Raw genomic sequence first — 18,762 nt, 5'->3', positions numbered from 1 at the left:
ACTCAACCTACAAGCTCCTCCTGGTTTATCTAGAACTAAAAGTAGATTCCTAAAAATGAAAGCAATGAAATATTGTATCTTAGACAATGTTTTATTTTGGAAAGATAATGGTGGCATCTTGTTAAATTGTTTATTAAAAGATGAAGCTGACAAATTCATGCAGGAATTTCATGCAAGGGATTGTGGGGGACATATATAAACTGTTGATAAGATTTTAAGGGCATGTTTTTACTGGCCCACCCTTTTTGCAGATGTCAGAAAATATGTGACCTCCTGTCACAAATGCCAAATATTTGAAGGCAAGAAGAAACTCTTACCATTACCCCTCAAACCTATCTCAGCAGAAATTCCTTTTCAACAATGGGGTTTAGACTTCATTGGGGAAATTCACCCACCCTCCTCAGCCCAACATAAATGGATTCTAACAGCCACTGACTACTTTACTAAGTGGATAGAAGCCATCCCTTCTAGACAAGCCACAGATTCTGTCATCATTTCATTCCTTGAGAACAACATCCTTTCTAGGTTTGGATGCCCACAAAAGCTCATCACTGATAATGTTACTACCTTCAAATCTAAGAAAATGATAGATTTTTGTAACCGATACCATATCACCCTAGGCCATTCCACTACCTATTACCCTCAAGGTAATGGGCTAGCAGAATCTTCAAACAAAAGCCTAGTCAACATCATCAAGAAGCTGTTAGAAGATAACAAGAAAACCTGGAACAAAAAGTTGGTGAATTCCCTATGGGCAGATAGGCTTACTACTAAGAAATCTATTGGTACATCTCCTTATCAATTGGTATATGGAATGGATGTTGTTTTTCCATCCTCATTAGGAGTACCAGTGATGAAAATGATTCAAGAGCTGCAAGTAGAACCAAATGACATCCAAAGGAGGATAAACCAAACAATTCATTTGCAGCAAACCAGGGAAGAAGTTTATATCAAATCCCAAGTAATTCAAGAAAAAATCAAGAAGATCTTTGATAAGAAAACTAAAGCAGAGGATTTCTACATAGGTGATCAAGTACTAAAATGGGATTCCAGAAGGGAGGACAAAGGGAAACATGGGAAATTTGACTTTCTCTGGAAAGGCCCATATGTTATTTATGGTTACAGAGGCAATAATGCATTTTTCTTGAAAGAATTAGATGGCATAGACTTACAAGGTGGACCAGTCAATGGTCGAATGCTGAAGCACTATTTTCCACCAGAGTAATCAGTAGTTCATCAGCTCTATTCACTGTAAATACCATAACAAAGTTTAGATTGGAGTGGATGATTATCTTCTAAAGTTGAAGCCTGAAAAGGAAATGTTAAGCTTTAAAAGGTATAACATCATATGTTTGAATAAAGGAGATCAAAAAAAGTTATTCTGAGTAAGGCACAGTCAAAGTTCCAAGGCCACTGATCATAAAGTTCTTGACATATCACATGAAGATGCCATCCCCAAGTGGAGCCACTGTTAGGTTCCTATGATAATAGGCTTCATAATTTTGAATTGACTATGTAAAGTCTTGTAATATTGTACAGACTTTTGCTTTTTGTAAAATGTTTTCCCATATTAAAAAATGTAAAGGGTAAGTCCTAAAATAAAAATCAAAGGACTAAAAGAAAAGGATCAAAAAAGAAGATAAAATATGAACCCCATCAAAAAGAGACAAAAATAGATCATGAAAGTGTGCACATTCAAATGCCACTTCTCTTAGTTTACGTTTTGCAAATAATATTGTGTGCAGCTTTTCAAAATGCCACAATCCATGATGATCAAACTTTTTAATCTTGATTCATTCATGCTTTAAATTTCATGTTGATAGATAGAGAACTAGCCAAACAGTTTAATCTTGGCAGATCAGTGTTTAGGTATAGAATAATAATGAGCTCATCAGTTTAATCTGAGCCATTGGATGTTATAAGATTAGAATTAGATAGTTTGTTTATCAAAGAAAAATAAAGGGTCAACAAGATCAAATGCACCCAGTAAACGAAGAAAAAATGTTAGGGTAAATGATGGGTAGGCAGAAGTAGTTTTCACAAGGCATGAAGAGCATCAATTGGCTCATTTCATATTACTAACTTCCTTCCAAACTAATTTTCCATTGTAAAAATATCCCTTCCCTAAATTTTAACCTTTTCCACTTACTTCACTTATTTTCCCTTCTTAAAGACCCCTTTCCCTAGTTAAAAACACATTTTTCCTTTGAAAATTAATTTCCCCTTTACTAATTCCATTTTTTATTTAAAAACATACAAAAAATCCACTTTATATAGTTTATATATGATCCCCCATACTAACCTGCATTATTATATTAATTCCCCATTATAAATATCTTGACCCTATTTACATATAACCCTCCGCTAATTAACTCTCGGTCCCACCTTTCTAAAAACCCACAATACCTGCATATCCATCTACCCCCTGATCTCCTTAGATCATATCCAATGGTCCCCAATCCATTTCGCACCCCCTGATGCCCAAGAGTTAAATCTTTCAAAAGGATGTGAAATGGGTGGTTTCGTAACTTCTCCTTTTCGCCACACGTCGCTTCTATGTTTTATTGCATCTGCTCCTCCAAAACCACCAAACCATTTTTCACAATGCGATAACCGCTAGTCCGTCGTCCGAACTGTATGATAAAACCACCCTACCATTTGAATTTAACCCCGCGCCCATATGTTTAACCATTGTTGGTTAAAATCAATAAACCTACCCTTTACAATATTTTCACCATTATTTTGTTGAAGTTTGTGAAAAAGAGCCTCTACCGACCTATTCTTAAGCCAAAAAAGCTCTGCCGACCTGTTTTCAAGAGATTTCACACTAGAATTCAAGCCTTTCACCACGAGGAGACAATTTCAACTCAGCCTAAAGCTTTATAAAGACCATTGAAGCCTATTTCGCTGCCAGAAAGCCTCAGTTGCTTCCAGAACCCCTTCTACATACTAAAAGCTTCATTTTCCAGGTATTCCTAAGTGTCGAGGCCTGTACTTAAGCAAGAAAGTAATAACTGCTAATTGAACAAATTAAATGGCCTCCAAGAGTATTATAAATGTCAATCCCTTGCAACCACCTGTAATCGATGTTGAACGTAACCCCCTTGCCGATAAAGACTTCGAAATCAATGATACAGTCATTGATTTCAACCTCCTTGAGCTCCACTACTGGAGCCATGATAAATTCATAGACCAGGCTGATGATATCCTCCTTTGGGATTCAAACCTACCCAAGTATATCTTCCCACAAACCTTCCAATTTCCAGAAATCATCAGGCTCTGTCAAGTCAATTATCTGCCCAGTGAAAGAGCCCTAGTAACCCCTAGCAAAGAGATTTTGTTCACAATTACTGCAGAATCAATAAACTAGATGTTGAAAATTCAACCTAAGCCTGACGAAGCCGCTTTGTCAATTTAAATCCTCACTAAGTTTTACCTAAAGCTAGACTTTCCTAAGAGGTCTCAAATATTCCAAACCTTCCTCCTTGAAATAGCTCAAATTCCTAAAAATAACCCATCCTACTCTGCTGCCATGTTCCCAAAACAAACCAGGCAAATTGTGACCATGTTATCTTGTATATTAGGATACTTTACTGATGAACATGTAGATGAATCCATCTTTGTTTTCCTCTCTATATTTAGCCCATACCAGCCTCTAGCTATAACCTTCAACTTTGCTCAATACCTTTCAGATTCTATCCATGAGTAGTTAGTTAAATTACCTAAAGAAGGTGTGTTCAATTATTCATCTGTTTTGTTTCATATGTTCTTATACTTCCAATCTGAAAGGTTTGTATTAAGCCTCCAAAAACTGGACACTGAGGGTAACCCACAATCAGTTGTCTTCTGGACTTCCCTAACCAGAAAATATTCCACAGAGTTCAACTACAAGGACTTCATTGACTCATTTGTTTATCCAATTGTCAATATCATAAGCAGTAGCATTCAGCCTAGAATCAATGAAGATATTAAGAAGGTGTTACAGTTGTTGGGTCAAAGTAAAACATGAGACTGGTATCTATACCAAAATCATACAGAGATCAGAGTGTATGGAAGCCAGCTAGTTCCATACAAGCTTCCCAAATACCTCCCAATGAGGCTATTTTCCTTGGAATACATCAGACAAATCTTGAATTCTGATGAAATCCATTTCCTTTCAGCCAAAAAGAAGACCCAGTGCAAAATTAAAGACCAAATAGGGCCTTTTATATGTAACAATAGAAATTCTGAAAATGAAGCATATAGATGCTTACAAGAGTTCAAGTTCAGTAGCAGTTTCAAATGGAATTATGATCCTTTAGGTGTCATAAGTAAATTAAGAGTCAAATTCAAATTGACCCCCTTCATCCATGAGTCAAAACCAGAAATTGAAAAGTATTCCAACCAGTCAGAGTGGTTGGAAAACACTCTTCAGGAGATGGATAAGCAGGTTGATACTAGTTCCATCCTGCATACTCCGGACCCACAGGACAGAAGTTCAAAAAGGGCTAGAGAAGAAGGATCCTACTCAGCTGAAACCACCTCTGATACTAAATTCAAACTAATGTACAGGAAGAAGCCCAAGCTAAATCCTGTAAATGAACAAGAAGAGATAGTTGAGACAATTGAAATCATTAATACAGACACAATGGTTAAAGAAAATGCACCTCCAGCAGTTTTAGAAGAAACTCATCAGCCTTCAACCTCTAATACTCAAATTATTCAGAAGCAGCATAGTGCAAAAGTTTCATCATCTAGAAAAACAATGGACAAAGAGAAACATATCATGGAGAAATACAAAGAAATTAAAATCAGAAATGAGGCATTAAAAGTTGGAATATGTACACAATACTAGAAGAAAACTCCCAGTGATCAGAGTAGGTTACTTTCAGCTTTTGACCTAAAAACTAGGAAGATGCAGATGACCTTCTTACAGCCAGAGGTAAAGGCCCCAAAAACTTCAGAAGATTACAAGAAAACAACCTTTGAAATTCATGCTCATGATGTGCACCCAATTGACCATATTGAATTTCATAAACAGGCAGGAGAAATGATATATTCAACCATGAAACAAAAATCTCTAAGTGTCCAGAAATTGAAAAATTCTCTGGAAAATGTACAGTCAGTTAAAACTGGAAAGGGCCTCATCACAAGCAAAGCACAATAGGATTAAGTCACTAGAAGAGTTGGTGATTGAAATTGTATATAATCCAACTGATATCAAGGCAGAAGAAGAACTCATCAAAAAGAAAAATGGAGACATGGTTGCACTCAAGAAACAACTAAAGCTACCAACTACTGAACATCCACAAACCAAGGAGGTGTTGTAGACACTTAATCAAAAGGATGAGATGATGAAATTAATCATCCAGTTTAGAAATCAACAAAGAGAAATGGAGACATAAATGGATAACTCGTACAGGAGAAACAGGCTAGTAGAGAAGCAGTTCCCATTACTGTTATTCCCATAGGAGCTACAATAGCAACAACATCAACATCAATTCCAGCAGCTACATCATCTACAACAGCAACAACATCAACAAAATCAACAGCCCATCCCACTGATGAGGCCAACAAATTGATTCAAGCCATGGAAGATATGTCCATTCAAACAACACATATTAATAAGCTTAAGGAGCAAGTGAAGAGCTTGGAAGATGAAAAGAAATTAGCATATGTAATGCATCAAGCTGAGAAACAAAAAGCTAATAGATTGAATGACACAATCCACCAGCTAGAAAAAGAATTTTCACTAAAGGAGCCTTTGGCCCAAGTAAAGAAACATTTATGGGCCAATATCATTGACTCAGTCAATGATATTTGGCCATCTGTACAGGTAATATTTGAACAGAATGATTTAGTGAAGGAAGCCAATGAGGCAATTAAAAAGGTAAAAGCATATCTTGGGGAGAAACCAGAGGAAGCCTCTAAAATAATCAAATTTCTAAATTCTAAAAACAAATATGAATTAGAGGAGCTTGAGATAGCTAATAGAGCAGAGACCATTCTAGAAGTGAAGAAAGTTATTTCCAGGAGAAATCTGATGATACAACTTGAGGAGAAGTGTCAAAACATGAAACTTGCAGTAATCAGGGTTTTTGACAAATTTGAAGTATTAAGACAGAAGGGTTTGCCTAATCTTTTGGTAATCAATGATAAACTGATGAAACATGAAGATTATGGTAAGAATATGAGATAAGTATCCAGATAAACTTCCAACAATTCCTCAATGAAAGGTGTGCCCACACGAAAAGTGCTCTATCAGACTTTTGAGAATCTCTTTTACCTCCAGCATGAGGTAAAACATCTCTTTATAAACAAGCCTACTTTTGCAAAGTACACAGAAGCTGATGAAATCTACAGAAGAATGGTAAAAATCAAATTACCAGATGAAGAGGCTTGGGAGAAACTAAATGATTTACTTTGAAAGGTAAAAGTAAAACAGGTAAAAGAACAGTCAAAGATTAAAAGTAAATCAGTAACAAAGTTTAAAGAGTATCAGAAGAAAAGGCAGAGTAAAGATATAGCCAACTTGAAAGACACTAAATAGAAAAAGAGACAGCCAGCATAAAGCAAATAGCAAAGCCAAATAAGCAGAGACAACTTGCATTAGTTAGATAGTTGTCTCTATCTTCTTGTATGAAGATATTTCATTTTCCTTGAATAATTCCTAAATTAATTTTAAGATATTTTGTAGTATTTTTTGTATAAATACTTCATAATTCGAAGTATTGAGGGTGGATATCTGAATATTTCTATAGGTGAACTCATCTACAACCTGAGGGTTTATTGTACTTTTTCAATCGACAGACAGGACAAATAATAGAAGCATTTGTTCACAGGATTTATGTGTTGAGCCACTTCAGTGAAGTATATTTCAATTGTTCGTGTTCTTTTCTCAAGTATTCCATAAACTTGAATGTTTTTCTTCTCAATTTGAATGGTATAACATGAATGTTATTGCAGAATCTATTTAAGTACACTCTGTTTTGAATTGTTTTTCATGTTTTTGTTTTCTTCTGATATCTGGTTTAAAGGATCCTTAATTTCCCTCTAATCCCGATTGACCTCCTTCATCTTCCTTCATTATCTGGTTTAAGGAATCCTTAACTGCTCCTTGATCCTGATTGAAAATCATTTCACCATTTCAGCCCTAAAGATCTATTGTTGCTCAGTTACCTTGCCCTATAACACTGCTTTTATAATTGTTTTCTGTTCTGTTTTCTTGATAAATTGACTCCATATCCCAATGGAAAATAGACAAGCACCTATCCATCTAAATCAGTAATTCCACCAACAAATTAAAATCAAACCAAATCAAGCAAAAATAACTAGCCTAAAATCCATTAAAATAAACAAAGTTAAATCATGTAGAGAGCCCTCTCTGAGTTTAGGAAGGCTAGATCCTAAGCTCCAAAGTAGGTTTGTAGTTACCTTTGATATTTATTTTTAACACATTGAACAACCCTTGGAAATTTTGGAGTGATAACAGGTTTGATGGCTGAATGGATTAGCTTCATTGCTTTAGAGTGATCTTGTTGGGTAATTTAATTGGTCTTAAATTACTTCATTAATTGTCAACCAAGATTCGTGTACTTATGATATGTATGTGCACTATATATGATAGGAATTCTATCTATGGATTGAATTATTCTAAGAATGAACAAATGTTTGAATGAGATTTATATAGTAAACATGCACAAGTTATTTCTATTTAAAGTTACATCAAAACTAAAACCTAAATTGAAATCTATTGCTTACATAATTGAAAATCTATTTTAATTGTAAAATTCAAAACTTACTTCTACTTGCATAAAAGGAAATGCTAATACTAAATTGCAAGAAAAATATTCTAATGCTACTTGCAGAATTGAAAGCACTACAACATTATTTTGCAGAAAGGAAATTCTACACTAATTGCATAAGAAAAACTAATTGAAGAAAGAAGAGAAACTAATTACAATTTCAAAAGGAAGCTGCTAACATGAATGAAAATCAATTGAGAACTTGCAACTCTAAATGATTAATGATGTGTGTGATTAATTCTAAAAGACATCTCTTTTGTCATCTTTGAAATTAACTAATTAATAAAACCTGAAAGGAAATGCATGTGAAAGTTAAATCTTTTTGGTAATTTTCATTTATGAGCACTCTAGAAATGGAACAACAAATTATCAGATTAGAACTGTAATGAAACTATCTTAAGAGAAAATAAACTTCAAAAGACTATTGCGCTATGAGAAAACAAAATCATAAACAAAACTAAATATCATTACAAGTCGACATAGGTCCCTCCCGTGAGTGTAAGTCTACTATCGATAAGATGATTTCTTAGTCATGCATTGAAACAGAGGATTGAATTTACTTGAAATAGAGTATTGTGATAAACCACAATTAATAATCAAACTGAGTTTTGGGTCTCAACTTATGGATTTTTATACAAGTTTTCATTGAACAACTTCAAGAGTCTTATGCCAATACAAAATGAAACTCCTTTTCCATCTAGGAAATAGAATTAAACTAAGACTTTATCTTCTCATGATTTTCTATTTAAAGAGAAAATCATGAGGGATTCTACTTGGATCATATCCTCGTGGTTGAATAGGTCTTTTGCACGCTCTCTTGTTGTCGTTTTAATCTTATGTTGCCTTTTCTTAACCACTACATTGTCATACTCAGAGTTTGACTCTTAGATCTCTTATTCTTTATAGCCTACCAAGTCATGCTGATAGGTGGTCATCCATGTGGTGAACATTTTTCATCTTTAGATACTCTTCATCCTTTTACTAATGCACTGCAACTTGCCTAACCATGAATATCACTGTAAAATTCAACATTAGTTGTAGAATGTTCATGATTTTGTTATTGTAGGAATGTTTTTGTGATAATTCATAAATAAACATAGATTATAAACATGGATGATAAATACCTTTTATAAGTTGAATTGACCTTGATTATGCTGAAATTACTACAAAAATGGTGACAAAAAGGTGAAAGGAGATGGTAAAAGGTAGTAAAAAAGGAAACAATTTCAGACTTCAATATCCCCCCACAGCAAAAGTCTTGCATGTCCTCATGCACCAAAAATTCAAAATTGGTTCTTCTTTTCTCCTTTAATGTATGATTTCTGAAGCATGTGCAAGCACATCCATACTAGTGCTTTCCTTTTTCTTCTTAATGCTCAAGGTGGCCCTTGGTCTCTTCATCAAAATTTCACTCTGCAAACCTTTGATTCTATTCTTCAGAAACTTGTTATTATCCTTAAGTTTCTTATTTTTCTTTTACCAATGACAAATATGTAGAATTATGTTATCATTATGGGTTCTTGGTATCTCATTTTGTACTTTTGTTTCTTCCCTTTCCTGTGCCAAGTGTTTATTTAGAACCTTTAGCTCATATGTGTTTTGTTTCAAAGAATCTTCAACTCTACGTTCTTGTTCTGGAGTTTGTTCTTTCAAGGAAGTTTCACTAATTTCATTCTTTTGATATTGAGAGATATTTTCCCTCTATTGTGCTCTTTGTTCCAGAGATTCTACATAATCATAAATTTCCTGTTGGACTGGGTCAACATATGGAGTTTTTCTTGTCAGGCTGACTGTGTGAGGTGTTGTTATGTATCCTTCTTCTTCAAGATCAATCATTTTTGGAAACTGTATTTAAAAGTTTTGAAATTCTTCTGCTTCTTCTCAATTTTACTCCTGATCCTTCAATGTCTTGACTTTTTTCTTTACTAACCTCTTGTTTTCTTTTCTCTGATTTTTCACTTTCTTTAGGTAACTTAGAGCTTGAGCTGACTTTCTTTCTTCTCAGACTTTTTTTTCATTTCTCTGTTTACATTTCTCAAAATATTGGGAAAGTGGAGTATCATCCTCAAATGGGTCTTTTGGTACCTCTGTCTCATTTTGTTCTTGAATTTCCTCTTGAATTTTCTCTTTTTTAGGGTTAGGGTTTGGTACTGACTTTTGTCGACTCCGCTTAACCCTACTTCTTGTTTCCTCCTCCTGGACTTCTACAAAATGATTTCTAACTAGGAAATGTTTCCAATTGTCTCCCTTAACTTCCAAATGTGCCTCTATAAGGATTTTTATGAGTTTGTGATGGTGGAGGGAATTATCAATGGACCTAGACTCTCTTTGTACACTAGGTGCCATTTTTCTAAGACTTTGGAGTAAGAATTAAGGAAATTTGATTTCATTTCCATCGATAAAATGCATCAAGAGTCAGACATGATATAAAAACATAGTTCCAAATATACCTTCACAAGTTACAAACTTGTTAATAACCAACAATAGATTTCTCCATTTCCCTTTTAATGCGATGGCTGGAATTCCCTTTTTAAAGATGGATATATCATACCTGGTTCTCTAAGGAAATGTATCCAGTAATTCTCCTTCAGTTTTCTGTTCTTGAACTAGCTCTCCCCATTTTTGGGCAATCCCATAGCTTCTTCCATAATGGACTTTGTTAGGATAAGCTTGATGTCTCCAATTTCTACTTCAAACCCATCAAAATCTCGAGTAAAAGCTTTGGTAACCTTTGTCTCATGCACGTCGAATTTTTCAAAGAACTAAAGCCACCCTACTTACTGCAATTGGTCTCTAACCCTCGAGTATGCTTTAAGAAACTTAATTATGTTTGGTTTAGAGCATACAATCGTTCCCATGGTGAGAAGAAGTTTTAGTCTTTGAATGTTTCCTTTCAACAGGGATGATGGAAGATTGAGAAAGGGAATGAGTAAAGTTTGAATGATAGGGGTTTAGTAAGGGATCATAATGGATATGAAGTGGAGTTAAATGATAGTGAAACAAGGTGCTTGATGGCATAATTCGTGTTATGATCGGATTGTGCCTTCCTAATTCCTAAATCCAATTTCAAAGGAGTAGCAGAATATATTTGATCTCGATCAAATTGATGTGACCGAATGAGTAATTATGAGAGAGTGGGGTATAACGGTTATGATAATTAGTGTATTTCTAAGGTATTTAATTATTTAAAATTTCTTTTGATAAAATCATCCATGAATGAAAACCTAAGCTCTTATATGAAAAATAATTTCAACATTATACATACCTTTTACTAAATTTGTGAACTCCCTTGATATTCTTTTGTTGTGGATTTTCTAATATTGATGTAGAATTCAAACTTGGCTACAGAATTGAAGATCAGCTGCAGAATGACATAAATTATGCTTGTTGCTTATCATTTCTTGAATTTTTTTTTATCAGGAGAACACTTCTTTATTATTGTTGCTGCTTTTGGTGGTCAGTGAAAATACTGATTCTCAGAAGTATTGCTTGCCACCCGAAATTTATTAGAAAAAGAAGGGTAAAAAGAAATAGAGACAAGAAAGAGGGGATTATGAAAATCTAAACCACCAAGAAATCTTGGTTTTCAGTTAAGATTTTCTATATAAACATGCCAACATAGTTGGTTTTTCCTGTTTATACTTTTATACTTTTATTATTTTATTATTTTTATTATTTATTTATTTATTTTATTTGAAAAATTACAATGAAGATGGAGAGTGAGGAGAAGAATCTCCTTTCTTGACCAACTTGAATTCAGAATTCTCTTGCAAATATTTGACAAATTCTTCCTTTTTTAATGGTTTATGATACAACCTTAATCTATGACGATTAGCAAGGAAAGTAATTTGTTCATCATCAATAGTTTTGATTTTGACTGCTCCATTATTAAAAATAGTATCAATCTCATAACGACCAAGCCAATGAGTTTGAAATTTCCCTTAAGAATATTTGAACTTGGAATAAAAAAGAAGAGCCCAATCACCTTGCATGAACTTTTTAGCTTTGATGAATTTGTCCTACTACTTTGATCTTTGTTGTTGAACTATGTTGGTTCTTTGAATAGCATCTTGTCATATCTCATCTAGCGCATTCAATTGTGTTTGTCTTTGTTTTTGAGCTTCTAATAGATCAAGGCCCAGATTAGTTGTTGTTTTGAAGGTCTCCACTTGGAACTCAATTGAAAGCAAAACTTTCTTTCCATAGACAAGCTCATATGGAGTGTGCCCAGTTGTGTTCCTCCATGTAGTTTGATATTCCCATAGTGCTTTTGGTAGTTTTTCTGTCCAATCCTTCCTATGCATATGCACAATCTTGGTAAGAATTGATTCAAGTACTTTGTTGGTGGATTCCACTTGTCCATTGGCTTATGGATGATATGGAGTATACTTTCGACGCTTGATCTTATATTGCTCCATGATCTTTTGCACCAACTTGGATGTAAATTAAGTACTCTGATATGTTACATTTTTTCTTGGAACACCAAAATGAGTAAAATATCCTCAAAAAGTAATGTAACTATAGCATTTTCAGTTGCAAATAAAAGGGGTTTATCTTCTTCCCATTTTGTAACATTATTTGTGCAAAAAAGTATGTATTTTTTTTGTTTAGATGGAGAATTTATTGATCCAACACAATATAGAGCCCATTTTTCAAAAGGTTCTACAAGTACATGTGTTTGTAGAGGCATTTCATGTGATGTAATAGGATTCCCCATTCTTTGACAACTATCACATATTTTGACATATTCTTTGGCATCCTTGAAAATGGATGGCCAATAATATCCCAAAAGAAGGATTTTGTAAGTAGTTCTTTTGTCAGCAAAATGTCCTCCACATGGCTCATCATGGAAATATTTCAAGATTTCAAGCACTTCATCTTCTCGAACACATCTTCGGATAATCAAATTAGGTCTAGTTTTGTACAATTCTCCATCTATCCAAGAATAAGGTGCACTAGTTTTGATCACTTTTTTCTTTTCTCTAGTTGATAATTGTGGAGGTAACTTTGTTGTAGCCAAATAATTAGCAATATCTACAAACAAACATGTTTTAGTAGATACTTCAAAAATACATTCATCAGGAAAGTTATCTTTTACGGGAACATCCTCATTATTATTCTGCATTCTAGAATGAAAATCAGCAACTGTATTTTCTTTTCTTGGATAATCAAGAATATTAATGTTGAATTATTGTAACAATAGCAACCATCTTGTAATTCTACCATTAGTAATTGGTTTTTCCATTAGATATCTAATGGCATAATGATATGTATGAATGAAAGTTTCATAACCAGTGATATAATGACAAAACTTATTAATGACATGCACAACAGCTAAAAACTCATTTTCTGTTACAATGTAATTTAACTCTATTGGAGTCAAATTTTTTCTTGTATAATAGATAGCATAAGGAGTTAAATATTTTTTTCCCAACACAACTCCTAGAGATGTATATAAAGCATCAGTAGAAATGTGGAAAAGAAGAGCCCAATTAGGTCCCTTTGAAATTGGTGCTTCAATAATCTTTTGTTTCAATGTCTCAAATGCTTTTTGAAAGTCAATATTCCAAACAAATTCACAATCTTTTGTAAGGAGTTTGAAAAGTTGAGAGGCTACTTTTGTAAAGTTTCTATGAATCTTCTATAATATCCAGTAAATCCAAGAAAACTTCTAACATATCTTTGACAAATAGGAATTGAAATTTTAGAAATTATTTCTACTTTAGATGTATCCACTGTAATTCCATCACTTGAAATATGGTGGCCTAAAATAATCCCTTCATTGAACATCATAAAAAATTACTCATGGATTAATGAAAGGTTTGCCTCTTTACATATGTTATGCAACCAGCTCACAAAATAGAAGAACAGATAGATCAAAAACTTCAAAATAAGCCTCTTCGAGGGGACAACCTACTTTACATTAAACAAATGCACAATTCTTTGATGATTCAAATGACAAAACCTCCTTTCTATATATAGGAGTCTAAGGGGTCACAATATAATCAAAGCTAACATAACAATAATAATATAAGGGAACAATAATAACAATAGTGGGTTTCTATGGGGCACAATAATAACAATGTGGGGACAACAAGGGCATAAGAATAACAATAAGGGGTTACAATGACAATAGTAATGGGGACTCGCTAGTATTATAGGAACCTAACATGCCCCTCTCCTTCAAAAAAGTGTTGTCTTCAATGCTTGAGTAGTTTTCGATGCTTCTGTATAAAATTATCATCCTCCCATTTGGAATATTCAGTGGGTAAGTTCTTCCACTTGATCAGATACTTTGAAATTAATCGATTTCGTAGCTATCAAGTTCTTGTTATGTGACTGCTTTAGGTTCCAATATGATTTTTCCTTCCTCGTCAAGTTCTGGAAATATTTTTTTGAACTGGGAGCTTGTCACCTATAACCTTCTTTAATAATGAAACATGGAAAACTAGGTGCACTCAGGAAGATGCAGGAAGCTCCAATTTGTATGCCATAGTACTAATATTTTGCAACACCTTGTATGGACCATAATGCTTTGGTGATAATTTATTATCCTTCTTAGCTCACTTGAGGGACATTTGTTTGTATGGTTGTAGCCATAGAAATACCTAGTCACCTACATCAAAACTTCTTTCACTGCGATGTTGATCTGCCTGTTGTTTCATTCTATTATGGGCCAAAGTGAGGTTATCCTTTAAGAGTTAGAGAACCTGTTGTTGATGCTTGATGTGGTCTTCCACTGCTTGAACCTTAGAATTTTCTCTTAAAGATGTTGTGATGGATGGTGGATGATATCCATAAAGTTCCATAAATGGGGTCATTTTTGTGCAGTATGGAAGGAAATGTTATACCACCATATAGCCAGAGGAAACCACTTGAACCATTGTGTTTGTTTATCAGATGCAAAGAAACGAAGATATCCTTCCAAACATTTGTTCACTATATTTGTTTTCCCATCAGATTGAGGATGATAAGATGAACTATGAGTTAAATGAGTACCCAGACAAGAAAATAATTTAGTCCAAAAATTTCTAGTGAAAATGGGATCTATGTCGCTTACAATAATCTTTGGGTTTCCATGTAGCTTTTGAATTGTTTCCATAAATGCAGTAGCAACTGTACGGGCTTTAAATGGACGTGATAATGCACAAAATTGTGCACACTTGGTAAGTTTGTCAACTACCATCATGATGACACTCTTTCCTTCAGACTTGGGTAAACCTATGATAAAATCCATTGAAACCTCCTCCCAACGTTGACTTGGAATGGATAAAGGTTGTAACAGACCCAGGGTTTTAATTGTCTCAACTTTATTTTGTTGGCAAACCAAACATTCCACCATAAACCTTTGAATATCAAATTTAAGGCCATCCCAAAAAAAATCCTTCTTAACCCTATGGTAAGTTTTTAAAAATCTTGAGTGCCCTCCTCAGGGAGAGGTGTGAAATTCCAAAAGAATGCTTTGTTTGAGTTGAGAATTCTTACAGAGGTATAGGAAATCTTTGTACCTTAACGAATCATATTTCCAGCTAAATGTATCAGATGTACAGGGATCTTGCTACAACTTTTGAATGAGTGCCCACATTTCTTCGTCATTCTTCCATTCATCCCTTATTTCGTTTATCCAATATGGTTAGATGATAGAGATAGTACAAAGAAATGCTTTCACATCCTCATACTTTCTTGAGAGTGCATGTACAACAACATTTTGCATCTCTTTTTTGTATATTATTTCAAAGTCATAACCCAACATCTTTGTGACCCATTTTTGTTGCTCTTTTGAATATAATATTTGTTCTAAGAAGTATTTAAGACTATCATGCTCCATTTTTACCTTGAAGTGTCTTCCCATTAGGTAAGGTGGCCATTTCTTAAGTGCATGTAGTATTGCCAGCATTTCCTTCTCATAAATATCTTTGATTAAATACTTTCCTTTGATTGGACGACTTTCAAAAGCAATGGGTCTTCCTTCTTGCAAATAGAACCAATCCCATTTCCCGAGGCATCGCATTCCACAATAAAGGTTTTTGTGAAGTTTGACATAGCTAAGACCGGTGCTTGGCAAATTGCCTCTTTAAGATATGCAAAGGCCTTCGTTGCTTCTGGAGTCCAAGAAAATGCATCTTTCTTCAGTAATGTTGTTATAGGTGCTCCTATTTTCCCATAATTCTTAACAAACTTGCGATAATACCCTATCAACCCAAGAAATCCTCGCATATGCTTTATGGATGTGGGGATTTTCCATTCCGTAATGGCTTTAATTTTTCTAGGGTCTACTTTAACACCTTCATGAGATACAATATGACTCAGATATTCCACCTGCTGTACTCCAAAGAAACATTTGGAGGTTTTTGCATATAATTGTTTCTCCTCCAATAGTTTGACCACCCTGTCAACATGTTGAACATGATCCTTCCAAGACTTGTTGTAGATTAGTATATCATCAAAAAATACTAACAAAAAATTTCTAATGAAGGGTTTGAAAATGGAATTCATCAAACCTTGAAATGTAGAAGGTGCATTGGTAAGACCAAAAGGCATGACAAAAAATTCATAATGAACCTCATGAGTTCTAAATGTTGTTTTCCGAATGTCTTCAGTCTTCATTTTGATTTGATGATATCCTAAACGAAGATCCAACTTGGTGAAGTAATTTTCTCCATGTAATTCATCCAATAATTCATCAATTACAGGAATGGGAAATTTATCTTTAATAGTGAGATTTTTGAGCTCCCTATAATCCGAACACATGTGCCATGATCCATCCTTCTTGTGCACCAATATTACTGGAGTAGAGAAAGAACTTTGACTAGGTTGAATTATACCAACCTCTAGCATTTTTGCAACCATACGTTCAATTTCACTCTTTTGGTCATAGGGATATCTGTAAGGCTTGATGTTGGGAGGAACACTTCCTGGAATCAAATGAATAGCATGATCATGATCACGAATAGGTGGGAGGACTTTGGAAGTCTCAAACACCTCGAAATGATTATCCAAGACTTTATGGATATATGGAGAAATAGATGATTTCAATGTGGGAACTTCTAGTGAACATAATTGTGTAATTACACCCCGTTGTTCTTTCTTTAGAAGCTTTGTCATGGTGTTAGAGCTGATTATCTTTCCTAGTTTCCCTGCAATACCCCTTAATTCAACTTCCTTTCCTTCCTAAAAAAATTTCATGAAATGTTCTTGAAATTTAAAAGCTATCATACACAAAGATTGTAGTCATTGGACTCCTAGTACAACATCAACACCACCCATTGGAATAGAAATCATAGGACTATTCAATACATATTCTCCAATGGATAGCTTGATATTATGGCACTTTCCAGAGCAATTTATGGTTCCTCCATTGCAACCATCACTTGACACTCTGTTGGATATAGGAAGCAATCCAATTCCTTAGCTATCTTACAATGAATAAAATTATGAGTACTACCCAAATCAATCAACACTATTACAGTTTTCTTCTTGATATGTCCTTCCATCTTGAGAGTTTGAGGAGTAGTAATTCCTGCCAATGGATTACAAGATATGGTTGGATTCATTTCTTCTTTCTCTAGGGTTGATTCCTAATGTATATCCTCTTATTTCGATGTTTCTTATTCATTTTCTTCCTCCTCTCCACAATCTATGTAAAATAATTTATTATTAGCACACTTATGACCTTTAGTGTATTTGCTATCACAACTGTAAAAAATCCCCTTTGCTCTTTTTTCTTCTAATTGTTGTGGTGTCAAACTTGTAGGTTGTGGAAGACTAGGGGCAGCAATGCTTCTATCTTTATAATTGTGAGTGGTAGGCTTCCTTGTTGCCATAATTTTTATTTCATTTTTTCTTTTCAACCTAAATGCCTTCTCCAATGAATCAGGTTCCCAAAGGCGAACCTCATGTTGGATGTTATCCTTTAAGGTCCCTATGAAAACATCAATCTTATGCTCCTCTTGAAGATCATTTACCCTTATATTCAATTTTTGGAAGTCCTCAATGTGCTCCACCATTGAACCCTTTTGTTTGAGATTTATCAATTGGATAAACAAGGTGTTTCTCTCACATAATGTGTTATCATTTCATCCGTAAAAATTGACCAAGTGACAATTTGTTGTTGAGAGCAAAGCCATGAATACCATACAAACTGATTGGGTTCCAAATATAAATTTGCAATGTGTACCTTTTGTGTGTTTTGCACATTATGGAGATTGAAATATTGTTCCATCTGTAGTATCCATGTTATGGGATCCTTGACATCAAACTTCCTCTACTAACATCGAAGTCTATGAAATCATGATTAACATTTCTTTTGTTCTCATCATGAGTTTCCTCTACTAAATTTTCACCATTAGGAAGCCTTTCTTGTAGCAAATTTGTCAAACCTTCCTTCAAAACTTCCACATCTTTCTTCAAATCTTCAATTTTGTCATTCTTTGAATCATGATTAACATTTCTTTTGTTATAGATTTGAGGCTTCTGCAATCTGTATTTTGTGTGGTGATATCTTCTAGAGTCATCGCATTCATGTTTATTTGTAATCAACGTTTCGAACCAACCTCTATGGTTCATCATTAGGATCAGATGAATGAATAAGTCAGAGATGAATAGGGTAATAAATAGAGGAGAGGGCTGGGATGGGAATGGATGGAGCCGATAGTTTAGAAAATGATATGAAATAGATCTAGTTATTATTTAATTAATTTTTGTTAATGAATATTAAATTTCTATTAATGAATATTAAATATTAGATAATTATATTGTTTAGTTATTGAGTAAATGATTATAATTGAATGTTGTGACCTAATAAATCCACTAACTTATAGTTTTTGCACAATTAATTGGTTTATGTTAATTACAAAATTTTAATGACAAATTCTTAGTGATGATAATAATGTTTTAAATATTGTATGATTAAAAATGTTAAGTACTTATTAAAATATCATGATTAAAACTAACTTATTCCTATATGTCTAATTAATTG

This window comes from Pinus tabuliformis, chromosome 3_1 (genome assembly GCF_031772625.1).
Source record: "Pinus tabuliformis cultivar Carrire ecotype Pingquan chromosome 3_1, CPIR1, whole genome shotgun sequence".
Classification (NCBI taxonomy): Eukaryota; Viridiplantae; Streptophyta; class Pinopsida; order Pinales; family Pinaceae; genus Pinus; species Pinus tabuliformis.
The sequence above is the reverse complement of the archived record's forward strand: the minus strand, read 5'-3'. Positions refer to the sequence as shown.